We start from the raw sequence: 14,481 nt of genomic DNA on the forward strand, positions 1-14,481 counted from the left end.
GCCTCCTCCCAAAGCCTACAGCTATATAGCCCTCTGCTGGCTGTTGCCCATTTGGGCTAATTGCTGGCTCAGAGAGGCAGCCAGGATCCTGTTACAACTCAAGCATCCTTGCTCTTAGAAGGGCCAGAATCCTCTCAAAACTCAGGGCTCAGGGAGCGTCTTGCTTGTGAGCGTGCCGCCCTCCTCCGATCCCTGAGGTCCTGACGGAGGCGGTCACGCACACGCGCCACCCGAGAGGGCGAGGCAGGGGGGCTGGGATCTTCTCCAGCAGGAGGCAGGGGCACTGGTGCAGGTGGCAGGGGCATAGTTTCTTCTGCAGGCTCAACTTGCTCTGCAGGGTCCCCAGCATCCATGACACTCACCGGCTCTGTGCATTGGCAATGGATCTCTGATTGGAGTGTCTACAATACGACATCTTTGTGAAGGCTGCACATCTTCCAGGGGTCCTCAACATACAGGCAGACTCCCTCAGCAGGCGTGGGGCTTCCCCACATGAGTGGGAACTGCAATGGCGTTTTCTGAAGCCTGTATTCCAGCTTTGGGAGTAGCCGCAGCTGGATGTCTTCGCCACGGCCGAGAACAAGAAATGCCCCATGTTCTGTTCCAGAGGGGGAGCGGATCCAGCGTCACTGGGGGATGGTCTCCTGTTTCCCTGGGAGGGTCGGTTCCTCTACATGTTTCCGCCTCTGCTGCTGTTGACGAAGGTGGTCAACAAGATAGCAAGAGAGAGACCATGCTGCATCCTGGTGACTCCCTGGTGGTCTCGCCAGAACTGGTTCTCGATCCTGCTCCAACTGTCGTCTTCTACCAGTTTCCGGCAGAACCGGACCTTCTGTCAGCTCAGGGCGGTCACGTACTCCATCACAACGTGCCCCACCTGAAGCTGACAGCGTGGCTCATCGACCCTTGGGGTTCTGTGACAGTCCAGCAAGTCCTTATGAACAGTAAGAAACCGTCCACCCGTGCTTCCTACGACAGGAAGTGGCGGAAGTTCACTCAGTTCGTAGTTGACCCTTCAGCCTCACCTAGTAGGGTGGGGTTGGCGGTAATTTTTGATTTTTTGTTATCCTTAGTGGATGCGGGCCTTGTTTTTTCTTCCATTAAGGTGTATTTGGCAGCAATATCTGCTTTTCATGATCCAGTGGAGGGATATTCTGTTTTTGTGCACCCTCATTCCAAAAAGTTTTTGAGGGGTTTGTTTAGGCTGCATCCACCATCAAGATCACCCCCGCAGTTGTGGGACTTAACCTTAGTGCTGGACAAACTAACTCGTTGCCCCTTTGAGCCGATGGCCACGTGCTCTTTGCAGCTTCTGTCATGGAAAACTGCATTTTTAGTTGCTATCACATCAGCACGTCATGTAGGAGAGCTCACGGCAATGTGTTGTGATTATCCCTATCTTGTTTTTCGGGAGGCTGGAGTTTCTTTAGCTCCGGACATTACTTTTCTTCCTAAAGTGGTCTCCCACATCCACCTCAACTTAGAGGTTTGGTTACCCACTTTTTTCCCTACGCCTTCCTCGGATGAGGAACATAGATTGCATGCTTTGGACGTAAAGCATGCTCTGTTGTTTTATTTGAACCGTTCAAAGAGTTTTTGGAAGGACAAGCAGCTTTTTGTTTCGTATGCTGCTCCCAAGTTAGGCTCCAGGATTTCGTCTCAGAGACTCTCAGAATTGCTCACTGAGACTATTAAACTCTGTTACTTGTTGGCAAAGAAGCCGTTACCTGGGCCTATTCATGGACACTCCACAAGAGCGATGGCTACGTCAGTGGCGTTCCTGAAAGGCGCATCCCTGACTGATGTCTGCAAGGCTGCCACCTGGTCTTCTCTGCATGCCTTCATGAAGCACTACGCGCTGGACATGCATGCTCAGCAGAGAACTCGGTTGGAAACTGCGGTGCTGCAAGCTGTTTCTTCTGGTTGGCCGTCTTCCCGCCTCCAGGTATGTCTTGCTTGCTAATCTCCCATGAGTGTGAAGCACAGAGACCACGAAGAAGATAGACAGGTTGCTTACCTGTAACTGTGGATCTTCAAGTGGTCATCTGTGCATTCACACTACCCGCCCTCCTTCCCCACTGCCGACGGTCTCCCTCCAGTAGGGCCTTCAAGTGGTCAGGAAGGAACTGGCGGGATCCCCGCGCTGGCGCCGGTGAGCATGTGTACTGGGATGCCTGAGCATGCCCATTGGCGCCGAGCACGGAAAAATCCCGGGCTTTTCAGATACCGATTCGGGAATCAGCGCAGGCGCTCTATCCCATGAGTATGAATGCACAGATGACCACTTGAAGATCCAGTTACAGGTAAGCAACCTGTCTTTAGCCATGGTTTACCACCACATACACAGGCAGCAATGATATAAATACCCTACTAGGAGGCAATATCAGCAGGAGTCTTGGGTCTCTTTGCCCTGTTTGGGCCTCTGGGATAACTGGTTGCCACTGATGAAACATGACCCTGGACCCTTGATCTGATCCAGTAGGCTCTTAGTTGCAGAGGCTGCTAATTTTTTTCTGGGTCAAAGTGCTGGTCATTACCCCTAAATCCTGAAGCAATTTGGGACTAGTGTTTTCATATAAGCCTAAAATCTTTCATGAACTGTGACCCATGCGTCTGTCTTCTATAGTTGGGTTGGTAGTCTTGAGAGGAAAAGCCTTCTTCATTCACCTTATGTCATCTTGAGTTTTTGGTGCAAAACTTACATTTTTTTCAGACATATTTTGTTTGTTTCCTGATGTTTGTTCACTGGGAATTCCAACTGCTTTTTGCTTGTCTTTTGCTACCTGATCTATGGTCTTACCTGCTTATAATCAATTGGATCAAAAAAAATTCAGTTTCACTAGTGGTGAGTTTTTTTGCCAGAGTAAAGAGTCTTCCTCAATAAACTAAAGCAGGGGTATCAAGCATGCAGCATGTGGGATGGATTAGGCCCCTGCAGGGCTTTTATCCACCCTCTGAGGAACTGCCTGTCTTCTGCTTCCTTTCCTGAGGCTACTGCCATCACGGCATTGCATCTGACTTTTACTGAGCCTCCTTTCCTGCTTCCTTGAGACTTGATATCACAGATTCAAACACATAGCTTCCTCAGTCACTGTTTCTTAATCCAAGCCTTACTTCCTTCTCTTTCACCCCCTGATGCCAAGCCAGCCAGAACTGCATTCTTGTGTGTTCTTCCTCAAAAAAAGTCCTGAATATAGCATATCAAAACTATCACAGACTCAAATGCAGCCTGCCATTAAAATCATATCAGCCATGAACATACTGCACAGATGGGGTGGGAAAAAGACAACCAAGTATGTCATGTGCTCTGCCGAGGGGCCTGTCCAGGAAAAGCTGACAGAAGATGACGACATTGGATTTATATTCTGCCCTCCACTCAAGAATCTCAGAGTGGCTCACAATCTCCTTTATCTTCCTCCCCCACAACAAACACCCTGTGAGGTGGGTCAGGCTGAGAGGGCTGTCACAGCAGCTGCCCTTTCAAGGACAAGCTCTGTGATAACTATGGCTGACCCAAGGCCATTCCAGAAGGTGCAAGTGGAAGAGTGGGAAATCAAACCTGGTTCTCCCAGATAAGAGTCTGCACACTTAACCACTACACCATACTGGCTCTCAAGGTTAACAGGGTTGACAGGCTCAGCAGAGCTGAGAGTGGGGCCCTCTTGCTGTGGAATTGATTGATTTTCACCAACAAGCGCTTCAACTGATGAGGCAGAGACTCATCCCAGCTCACCACCTCGTCTGGAACACATCAGACAGAAACTTCAACAGGACTTAGAGATAAGATGGAAGGAGGAGAGATTAAGGACAAGAAGATCTCTAAATTCTGAGTATTAGCAGAAGCTAGGCTGGGCCACTGCTAGCTAATTGGAAACTGTTGCAATGGGCTGTATAAAGCTTCCACTTCAAACAACATGCTCTGTGGAAGCAACGAGTCCATTCAGTGATTCGCAACCACTCCAGCTTCCGTTTCCTTTACTCTGTTCCTGCTCTGCTTTCCCTGGTTACCTGACTTCTGGCTTGAATGACCTTGCTTTCGGACTGTGATTTAGACTGTGGCTTTTGGTTCTTTCAATGCTTCCCAAGTGTAGTCCGCATCAGAGCTGGGGAACATAAGAGAAGCCATGCTGGATCAGGCCAATGGCCCATCCAGTCCAACACTGTGTGTCACACAGTGGCCAAAAAACCCACAGAGTGTTGGACTGGATGGGCCATTGGCCTGATCCAACATGGCTTTTCTTATGTTCCCCGGCTCTGATGTGGACTACACTTGGACCACTTCCTTGCCAGCACCTCAGTGCATGACAAAGTACTTCGGAAAGTGGAAAGTTTTAACTGGCACCTAAACATATTCTTGCCACCTAAACATATCCTAGGCACAAGAAACTCCTGTGCTGAAAGAGATTATGTAGATGGAACACCACATTGGAGAAGTCGCCTTAATATCACAAGCAGAATTAGATCTCTGTTGAGCATGCATTTTTGCCAACTTTGCCTCTGATGATATGAGCTCTTCTCCCTGAAAACATATGCCACAATACACATGTTGATCTTTAAGGAATCATGAGAGCACTTGTTTATTTGCTGCAACAGCTAACTCATCTCTCTAACTTGTGTGCCCCTTCTCTCTCAGGCATGTTTATATGTCCCATCTTTGAGTCCCCATGACAAATAATTTTCAAAAGAATAAAAGATTTCCCATATTATCAGTTCTTTTGAGTTATTTTCTATTCTGTTTTAAATCTCATGCTCTTTGGCTTGTGATTATTTTTGTGTTATTGATCCACAGTGGGCATGAAGCCCTGGCAGCCAATTTCCTCTCAGTATGCTGTAGAGAATGTGATTAATGTTGGTTGCACTGCTCAGTTTGTGTGCTACTTTAATGCTTCTTTAATGCCATCATGCCTGCCAGCCAGTTGTTTCCCCTTCCTCGTCCAGCTTTTTTCCCTTGTGCCTCTGTAATTGGGAGCTTTTATCTGTGTGCATTTGCACATACAAGAATGTAGTGTGCTTTCACATCAAATTTGCTTGTGCTAATCACACTGTCTTTTTTTGTGGGGGAGGGAGTCTTACTATCCCCAATTAACAGTCTTTGACTGTTGAATCAAAACAAAACAAATTAATGATCAATTTGGAGCAAGACAGATGATCAAGAAAGGAGGGAGGGAAAAGATTACTCCATGAGCATAGATAGATGATGAAACATCTCCAAATATATCAGCCCAGTGGAAGGGAGATTTATAGGCCTCTCAAGGTATGATAGAGGGAATTTAATGATGGGCAAGAGGTGCTGCTAATGCAGAGAAGTGATCTCTTTAGCTGGCTTTTTTCATCCTGGAAAAGGGAAGTAAGCGAGGTGCAGATGAATTTTCACACAAGTTAATCAAGCAGAAAACAAACTTAAATGGACTATCAGCCTAGCCCTGCATGTTTTTAACAATTAAGAAGCAAACAAAAATTCTGAAAGGTTAAGACCTAGGCTAAAAGAACAGGTGAACACTTAGATGTTGCCTGTACACAATTCATTTCACAGATGAAAATAGATACCTTCACCTTGAGTACATTTTTTTTCCTCGTGATTAGAGTTGTCCTTCTGTCCCCTTCTCCCATATACTAGAATTTAAAAGCAGCTTTGCAGGTCTTCTGTTCTGAGCTAGCTGTCAGTCAAGTTCAATGGGTGACCCCAAATTCTAGAGATATTTTTCTGCTTCATGGTTAATTTTAAGTACCTCTATTGTGCCTATCCCTTAGTCATCCACAATTTTGTTTACCATCCTCTATGTGCAGAAAAAATGTTTCTCTGTATTTAGCCCTTCTAGCTAGGTTGGGGTATGGCCATGTGTTTGGATATCAGTGGAGTAGAGTTCTGATTTGATTTACTAGCATATGAGTAATGCCATTGAAGTTTCTATGTTTAAAATTTGGGATGTGTTGTAGAAGGACCATGTTTTAAGCTATGAAGTTTTACATACTAATTGCAAGGTGAGAAAAAAACAATGTGTTGCCTTCGTCTTTCATTTTTGGAGTGCTTTCTTATAATGAGAGATTCATTTTACCATAAGGTTGCTTTCTAATCAGAATGCATGTTAATTTGGTGTAATGAATCCTCAAATCCTTCAAACCTGTGGAGAGTTGAGGCAGACAGAATGAGTGTATAATACATTGTTTGCCAAGCTAGCTATCATGCCATATTTGAAGATGGATTTGTTTACAGTAAAGCTTAATCTGCAGTTTTAAAATGAAAAGCACATCTCTTCTGTTCCTAGGGAAGGGGGAAATAGAATGGTAAATTGAATCCTAATTTAGGATCCTGTCCCTGTTGCCAGTGGGATGCCAAGTGAGCATGTACACACTCTCCTCTTATTGACTACAGAGCACTATTTCTTTATTATATAAATTGCTAGCATGATACAATGCTCAATTGGACTGGATTTGCTAAATCATTCAGGATCAAATTATTGACTGACAGCTTCTTGCTAACTTGAAGCAGCTGACGTTATGGCTCATAAGCTTTAAGAGAGTTACATTTTTCACTGTCTCCCTTTGGCTTACTATGACAATTTTGTCATTATGAGTTGAAATGATCTGAACACAGATTTTTACATTCTTGAGTCATTACAACAATACAGTATGTGATCCAGTGTGTTGTACGGGGTAACATGTTTTGTGACTAAGCAACCGACTAGTTACAATGGGACATTTTAACATAACATAGGAATTAAAGCTAGAACTCTTGTAAAATATGTGAGGGATTTCTCATTTGCATGATAAAAAATTGAGTTTGTTTATTGCAAAAGGAAAAATTGTGATATTTTGCAACTTGGAAAGTTTTAGTCATTTGCTCTAGGATATCTTCAGCTGCTGAACATAATGATCTTTTGAAAAGTTTTACAAATACACGTGCAGTTTAAAGCTAGGTGATAGTTTAGCTATAATGAAATCTTTCACAGATGTATGTTTTTTGATCCTGCTGCATTTTGCAGTAGGACCATAGGATAGTCCATCATACCTTGACTGGATAGTGCTACATTGTCAGGCAATGCAAATGGTTTTAGCATATCTGTTAACAGGGCCAGCATACCACTAGGCAAACAAGGCATTTGCCTAGGGCACTGGCAGGGTGGGTGGGCCGAATCCGGTCCTCGCCCCCACCCCACCCCCTAGGCAAATCCCTATTTGCCTCCCCCTCCCTCACGTTTCAGAGAGTTCTGAGAGAGAGCAGATAAGAAGTGCTTTAAGGGTGAGGTTTGACTTTCTAAACAGCTGGGGGAGCTGCTGAGAATTTCTTAGTTTGTGTGACTGTGATTGCTGAAAATTCTGAGTTCGTAGTTGCTGGGGAACTGCTGTTTGTTTGGTTTAAGTGGGCTGAAGGTGATTGTCGCTGATTGATTAGGAGTGGCTGTGTTCCTGGGGCAGACTGAGGCCCCACCCTCTTTGCATTATTAAGCTGTGCCTTGGCAGAGGTGCGAGCCTTTGACGCAAGCCAAAGGGTGAGAGCTAAAGGGCTCTTGGCCTGTGGCTCTTAGCTGGGGGACTGTGTAAGGACCAGGAACCCAGCTCCCTATTTTCCTTGTGTTCCCAATCAGGTAAGTAGACCCTCCAGAAAGAGAGCCACATAAACAAACAGGATTTAAAAGGGGACTGTATATTTTTAAAAAAGCTATCATGAAGGTAGAATGCCAGCAGGGGGGTGGGGGCTTTCCAGTGCTTTGCACTGAGTGTCACATGTATGACTATCTGCCCACAGGACAGAAGTCTTGGGTGTGTGCTCGCTGCAAGGAGCTCCTGGTACTCAGGGAACGAGTTTGTACCCTTGAGGCCAAGGTGAACGACCTGGAGAAGCAGAGACAGTCAGTTAGGCACTCAGGGAAGATTCTCGGGGATGTATTAGATGAGCCCCTCTCTGGATCCAACTCAAGATGTTGGTGTTAACCTTTAAAGGCCTTAATGGTCTGGGACCCTCATACCTACGGGACTACCTCTCCCATTAAAACCTCCCCACACCCGTTGGCCACCCCTGCTCTAGAGGATGACCAAAGGGTGTGGGGAGATTTTAATGGGAGAGGTAGTCCCGTAGGTATGAGGGTCCCAGACCATTAAGGCCTTTAAAGGTTAACACCAACATCTTGAGTTGGATCCAGAGGTCAATTGGTAGCCAATATAGCTGCTGCAGAACTGGAGTAATATGAGTCAGCAATCTGGCAGCTGTGTTCTGGACCACCTGCAGTCTCTGCAGCATTTTCAAGGGTAGCTCTACATAGAGGAATTACAATAGTCCAATCTGGAGGTGACTGTTGCATGGATCAATGTCTGACTCAGACAAATAAGAAGCCTGCTGGTGGGGCTAACATAGTGTCAACTGTACTACCTTGGATACTTGTTTATACAATGCTACCAAGCAGCTGGGGCAGATTTTCCCAGGTGAAGCTACCTGTAGAGGTAAGAAAGGAAGCTGAAGAGAACAGATAAGGTAGCTGAGTGGGAAGAAAAGAATCAGGAAAAGGGGTGATGCTGTGGAGGTTGCCACTTAGAGGAAAGAGGACTGGGGATACATTTCCAACAACTAGTACACAGTGTTAACAGTTATGAGACCTTTAACTGCCTTGGATATAGTTTACCTAATCTGATGCCTGGTAAATCAGATAGCTTTTAGGGTTGGTAGTATTCTACTGCACACATCCCTAACGATCACAGACCAGACAAGGATGGCAGCTAGTACGTCAATTATTTATACTTTCTGTGTTTACACTTTGAAGGTTACATTCTCTTAATTTGGAAGAATGATAATTCTTTAAGAACAGTAAAATCAACTGACACTGCCAACTAAAACTCAGTCAGTATTTTTTGTAGAGCTCACTGACATTTAATGTGTATTGCGTTGTCAGCAAAGTACAGTAGCTGTGATCTAATTTTGTGAAGACTATAATTGCTCCTAGCATTAGTCAGTTATCACTGAAAGACAATGGAAACAAGTGCTACTAGATCCAACTAATATAGTACTGGAATACTACTGAAATTTTGGTTTTCACCTACAAGCAATAAGCGGGCCAGGTTTGTGGTGGTGGGCAGAATCATACCCCAATATGTCTGATAATCATCTGAAGAAACATGATGACCAAAGAGTAGCTATGCAGAAAACTGTTTTTGCACATGTAAACTTGAATGTGCTGATAAGAGTTCTGCCATGACAGAACAGCCTTGCCACACTCTTCTAAATTGGAATTAAAAGTCATTGACAAAGACAAACTTGCTGTATGGTAAAACCACAAAATAAAGGAGGGTGTTTTTATATTTTTTTCTTTTCGAAAGAAAGGTATTTTAACTTTTTAGGTATATGGAAGTCAAACAGAGCTTACCAAGAAAGAATAATTTGTACAGAACCATGGCAATTTCTTGGACAACTTGAAAAGAAATCACTACAGGTACTGATTCTAAGCACACTTACTAAGAAGTACTGGAAATTAGTTAATTATAGTGAAAGCTGGGCCAGAGGTTTCTTAACTGCAAGTGCTGAAGAGCAGCTATGCTTACTCTGATTGTTAGATGACCCTGTTGAAAGTGTGGTTTAGTGGTTCAGAGTGTTGGTTTAGTGTTTGAACGATTCAGGTTCGAATTCCCACTAACTACTGCCTTGGAAGCTCACTGGGTGACCTTGGGTTAGTTGTTCTCAGCCTAACCAACCTCACAGGTTTGTTGTCAGGATAACAGAGAGAGGCTCAGCGCTGGGGGTTGACGTCATGCCCCCCTGACTTTGCTGAGGCTTCCTGGGCTTCAGAAAGCCTTAGCGAAGTCAGAAAGCCAGTGGGCGCACTCAGAGCTCGCTGCCACACCTCCAGACTTTGCTGAGACTTCCCAAGCATCAGCAAAGTCAGGAAGGCAGTGGGCGTGCTCAAAGCTGGGCTCTGAACGTGCTCACTGCTACGCCCCCAACTTTGCTGAGGCTTCCCAAGCCTTGGCAAAGTCAGGAAGGCAGTGAGACCTGAACACAGAATAATGTGAGCTGCTTTGGATCCCCATTTGCAATGAAAGGCAGGGTATGAATAAACTTTTAAAAATAATAGGTGGCAGTGAATGAATGTACAGTCAGTGTACCATATACACCTGATTTTTCTTTGGATGGGTATAGAGTACTGTAATTCTCATGATACGCTCAAAGCATGCATAACTGAATGTGTGATTAAAATGACATATTGATCCATGCACTGGTACATCCAAGTACAAATGCACTTTTCATTTGTAAAGTAAACATGTTTTGGCATTACTGTGGACAGATGTCACATGTACATGCAGGATGTACATGCAGTTCACAATTGGTGGAGGTGGTGGTAGTGAGCTGTCTTAGCAAAAGTTGTCTTCACTTTTCCCATTATTCTCAGTGCGTTTTATGGATCAGCCGATATAAATAATTAAACGTGAAAAATTATGAGATAATGAAGCATTTATTCAGTGTTTCTTATTTCCATATATTGTGTGTGTGTATGTGTATGGATTTCTCTCCATGATCAATGAATGGCATGAAAGTGATCCATTTCCTAATCAAAGTTTTGCATTTGTGTGACCATCACACACCATTATTACCGAGACTCTTCTTGCTTTGCATATATGCAAGTGTTTCCCTTGAACTGAAACGTCAGACAGGAATGAGAAAACATACTTCACTTTATTGTCCTTCAGGCATGAATGGCAACAATGAATTGGTACTGTTGATTCCTGAAAACTGTTTGATGTAAAACTCTGCACAGTGAAGGATACACCCCCAAGAATTACATTAGTCAGAAGAACCTCAGAAGGCGAGAGCTCTGTTCTTTCCTCATGATACTGGATGCAGTAATTAAGATTGGTCTCCAATCTCGTTTGAAATCTGGTAAACTGTGTGACACTTTCTTTAGCAGACCAATAGGGTTCACTTTCTCAATAAGAGTACATTTATAAATTTCATATAATTCAAAAACATGTCATTTGCCCTGGAAATCCTTTTCTATTCTCAAACGTGCTGAATTTTATCTTATAGCAGTGATATCTTCACACCAAAAAAAAAAAAATCTATATAATCTTTTTAATGTGTGTTCACATTTTATTTTGGAAAACAGGCGTTTAAAAATTTTAGGATTTTTAAAAATAAAATAAAAAAAGGAAAAGAAAAGAAAAGAAAAAAAAAACTATTTACAAAGATATCATAAATGGCTTAGCCATGCAAAACAAATGACTTTGGTTTTATCCCCTTTTAACTTTGGTTTAAACATCGACCAAGATTATTATTTTTTGTTCCCTTGCCAAATAAAGCCTTACAAATGCTGAAAGGACTTTAACAGAATTCTTCCATAATATGTTATACAGAGTTGAATTTATAGGACATTTCATGTATTTAATCCATGCCAATACACTACAGGAAGCTTTTATTTAAGACATCAGTCACTACTGCCCAGACATTTTACAAATTTACAACTAATAGTGTTTTTTCCCCCTAAGTGGCAAATACACTTCCTAATTTCCCCTTCTTCTAATCTCCCTGCAATCTATAAAACATCCTGTTTTCCTGGCTCGTAAATCTGTAAACAGAAAGCTGATACTTACTCCTAGTAACTTCCTGCTGTGATCAAAATTATCTATTACATTCTTCCAGATGCTATTTTTCCACTAAGTGAGGAAACATTGCTAACTACTGTTGTCTAGTTGCCCTGATCTATCCAAAGGTTTCTTTTTATGCTAACTTTCTAAAAAAATTCTCAAGCATAAAACAGGTCTATAAAGTTACAATCTTGAATGTAACTAAAGATACATAGATTTAATTTCATTGTTACAATTTCATGTACTTTTTTTGATAAATTATGTACCAGTTAAAAACACTAAAATTATCTCCAAGGTGCAATATCTGTAGTGTAGTTAACAAAAACACACACACAAAAAATATATATTCTATTTTGTGGAAAAATGCAGCTTTGATATGATTACTTTTTAAAAAAAATCCAATTCTGACTGATTTTATTCTTTGAAATTAAGATTTTTTTAAGGCAGTGGATAACAAAACATTTAGAACTAATTCATAATTCCACTCATTCACACTATATATTATGGAATTGCAAGAACAATTAGTTTTTCAGAATGCTATCAATAAAAAGGTTTTCTTGTCTAAAAAAGACTTATTAGTAGACATTTGCATACATAACAACATGAATTTTGCTTAACAACAACTCTTCTTTTGGAAATTATGTACATGTTCATTATAGTTGATCAATTTCTCATTATTTTATAAACTAGTGTTGTTTTTTTAAATCAGATTTCCCCCCCTCCCCCTTTTCTTTATGGTAGTTGAAAAACAGAGAAGTGTCTCATTTTCCCAATAAGGCAATCTTATAAATTAGATACTTGCTGTGCAAAGTAGGAACTTTACTGATAGCAATCAGAATTAAAAATGTATCTCTGTAAAGGGTGTGAAAACTAATAGAAATAAAACATTACACTATACATCAGATTACCAGCGACTCCCAGAACAAAGCCTTACAGTGTATAAAAATAGCTACGTAAAAAATTTACATAAAGGCAAACCAAAAGAAATTTTCAGTGCAGACATTTACAAAAAAAATATATATTCAAACAGAACACAACTTTGTGACCTATTACCACGGCTGCTGCCAAAATTAGTTTCCTTTTTTTTTGTGTGAGCTTGAGATAACTGTGTAAATTCCTTTGAAAACTTGGTAGAATGGTCTGTTTAATACTTGAACCATGAATAGCTGTCACATCTTTGTATATATCTTGAATACAATCAATGTTCATGCTTCAGTTTGTCTATGTTTATTCCTGAAAATATCAAAAACGACGTCAGAGTCAAGATGGGAATGTAAATGCTTTTATATACCATTCCACACTAGAAAGCAAGGACATGGCTCTTGAAGTTATTTTAGTTATATGAATTTTCAGAAGGTAGAATCTTATGAGTCCCATGATAGAAATCATATATAAAGGTAAGACACATAGCCTTCAAAAATAAATGCATTAATCCAGAAGGGAAGACTTTCCAAAGCAATATGCTTTATTGACTTAAAATACAATTTTGTATAATGTCCAAGTGTGTTTTGATTTTTTAAAATCGTGACTGGCATTTTATGTTAATAGTATTTTTGTAAACCACTTCATACATAGCAAATTTTAGGACATAATGCTTTAAAATAAATAAAGTAGGGAAGGACATCAATTAATACATGAATGCGGGAATTAACCCCCAAAGCATATTTGTAGTTCATTAATGTAACATAAAAAGAGTCATGCTGGAGCAGACAACAAACAGGGCACAAAACCCAAAACTTTCCTCTGATATTCCCTCCTAGAACTGGGTTTCACAGGCTTATTGCCTCTGAATTTAGAGGCTCCCTTTATTCACAACGGCTAGTATTCATTGATGGACCTATCCTCCATGAATCTGTCTAACCCCCCTTTAAGCCACCCATGCACTTGGCCATCACTACCATCAGTGGCAGTGAATTCCACAGCTTAGTTACTTGTTGAGTAAAGAAGTGTTTACTGTTGTCTGTCCTGTACCTGTTGCCCATTAACTTGACTGGGTTTCCCCAAATTCTAATATTTTAGGAAAGGAAGAAAAAGCTCCCTGTACTCATGCTCCACCCATACATAATTTTATAAACCTCTACCATGTCCCTCCTTCACCTTTCCTCCCTAAACTTAAAAGTTCCAGCCTCCCCAGCCTTTCTTCATAGGAAAGGTGCTCCAACCCCTTGATTCATTTATTGCAGCAACAGAAATGAAAGCAAAAAACTAAGGTGAACATCACACATTGCCATTTCTCCTTGTTCACTTGCTTTATTCTTTTTTTATTGTTGATGGATGCTGCAAGCCAGACTTGGCAACATGGCTATGGTAACAGTACCAAGGCAAAAATGGAGGAAAAGATCAGGAGGCATGGCAATGTTTCCAGTGCATTCTTGGTGTTGAGCCTTGGGCCCCCATGTGGGATGCAGTGCTCAAGGCTGCTTGTCTGGCATTTATCAAGTTTGTCTAGCAGCAGCACAGTAAATGCATCCATGTGTCCAGGAAAGAGGAGAATTAGAGCTGTTCTCACATGGCAACAAAAATAACTGAAATGAAGTTGCCACATGGTGTTGCACTGCACCAACCGCAACCTTCCTGCACAGCAGCACTTCTCATGCACCTGACACCTTCCCCTATACCTAGCACAGTGCATCCTGGCAGGTTGGCTCACCCAACTCTTGCTTCTCATGTGGAAGCTTTGGCTGAGCAAGGGCGATCCGAAGAGGGGAGCTGCATAGCTCCATCCTTGCCCCAATTCACAGCCAAGTTGGCAAGGGGCTTTTCTGATGCTCTGTGTGCTGCCAAGAGAGGCTGAACATAGGGTGAGGATCAGAGGTGCTTCAAATTCTATAGGAGGTGTTGATCTTGGTACCCCTCCCCCCTCCGCTGGCTACGGCCCTGGGCTGAAGAAGCATTAACTCTACTGAAAAGAGA

General features: G+C 42.2%; 1 protein-coding gene across 2 annotated transcripts in view; it reads right to left on the reverse strand.

Moving 5' to 3' along the window:
• Positions 1 to 10,641: 10,641 nt before the first annotated feature.
• ALCAM (activated leukocyte cell adhesion molecule) overlaps positions 10,642 to 14,481 on the reverse strand; it is a 230,877-nt gene continuing 227,037 nt past the window's right edge. For both annotated transcript variants that reach the window (XM_060234557.1, XM_060234556.1), the window contains exon 16: positions 10,642 to 12,801. The gene's annotated coding sequence lies outside the window, so the exon portion shown is untranslated. The remainder of the gene's footprint in view (positions 12,802 to 14,481) is intronic.

Source organism: Heteronotia binoei, chromosome 3 (genome assembly GCF_032191835.1).
Source record: "Heteronotia binoei isolate CCM8104 ecotype False Entrance Well chromosome 3, APGP_CSIRO_Hbin_v1, whole genome shotgun sequence".
Taxonomy (NCBI): domain Eukaryota; kingdom Metazoa; phylum Chordata; class Lepidosauria; order Squamata; family Gekkonidae; genus Heteronotia; species Heteronotia binoei.